Genomic DNA, 1,197 nt, shown 5'->3' with positions numbered 1-1,197 from the left:
GGTGATAGGCGCCGGTGCGCCGGCCCAAATTTCGGCCGGTCGCACCCCAGCCATCCGATTCTGTTTATATATGCCGTCAGATCCTTATCCACAAACTGCTTTATCCCCTTCCGCGTGGGTGCCTTCTTTTCGTCGTCTTTCTCTCTCTGGTCACCACGCACCTCCGCTCGCCTCCCAGACAGTCGTTGCCTCGCCGCCCACCTCGTTGACTCCGCCCACCCCCACCGGCTTGCCTCGCCACCAACGCTCGCCGCTGTCCTCGGTCGCCGCCATCGCCGGTCGCCTTTTTGAGCTGAGGAAAGAAAACACAGGGAGCCATGGCGGCTGCAACCCCTCCCCCCCCCAACGAATTGTGCAGTGCGCGTTCGTCCCCTCGCCGTCAATAGTAGCCACACGCACACCCCTCACCGGTGCTGCCAACCCCCCTGTCCCCTGCAGAATTAATGGCGACGACGCCATGGCTCGCAGCAAGCAACAATGGTAGCAAAAAATACAATTGGTTCCAGCAAACTGAAACGCAAGTGGTAGCAAACAATAGAAAATTTGGTGCTTGTTCCAGCAACCCAAAAATGCCCATGGTAGCAAAAACTGGAGCCGGTTCCAGCAAATCAAAATGCCGGTGGTAGCAAATTTGCAATAATTTGGTGTTCATTCCAGCAAAACAAAAAATTGCGTGGTAGCAAAGAACAAACACAGTTCCAGCAAAAAATGTTGCCGGTTCCAGCAAAAAAAACATGTCGTCGGCGACGATCGCAACAAAACATCTCACTAATCCGGCAAAAAAACTTGCTGATTGTAGCAAAACAAAAATTCGACACCAGGAACAAATGGACTGGTCGTCCGATTGCAAACGCTGGTCGATGTGGATGCAGCTTTTTTGCCGGCCGGTTCCAGCAAAAAAGCCAGCCGGTTGTAGCACCGGAGTGCGTCGTCTCCATCGCTGCCAAGCTGGTTGCAGCTTTTCACCAGTATGGTTCCAGCTAAAAAGCCAGCCGGTTGTAGCACCGGAGCGCGTCGTCTCCATCGCCTGCAAGCTGGTTGCAGCTTTTCACCGGCATGGTTCCAGCAAAAAAGCTAGCCGGTTGTAGCACCGGAGCGCGTCATCTCCATCACCGGCAACTGCTAGTTTGCAGCACCGATGGATTGCTGCTCAGCGCCATGGCTATTTCATCTGTGCCTCGAAGCACCACCATTTTC

Source organism: Triticum dicoccoides, chromosome 5B, assembly GCF_002162155.2.
Source record: "Triticum dicoccoides isolate Atlit2015 ecotype Zavitan chromosome 5B, WEW_v2.0, whole genome shotgun sequence".
Taxonomy (NCBI): Eukaryota; Viridiplantae; Streptophyta; class Magnoliopsida; order Poales; family Poaceae; genus Triticum; species Triticum dicoccoides.
The sequence above is the reverse complement of the archived record's forward strand: the minus strand, read 5'-3'. Positions refer to the sequence as shown.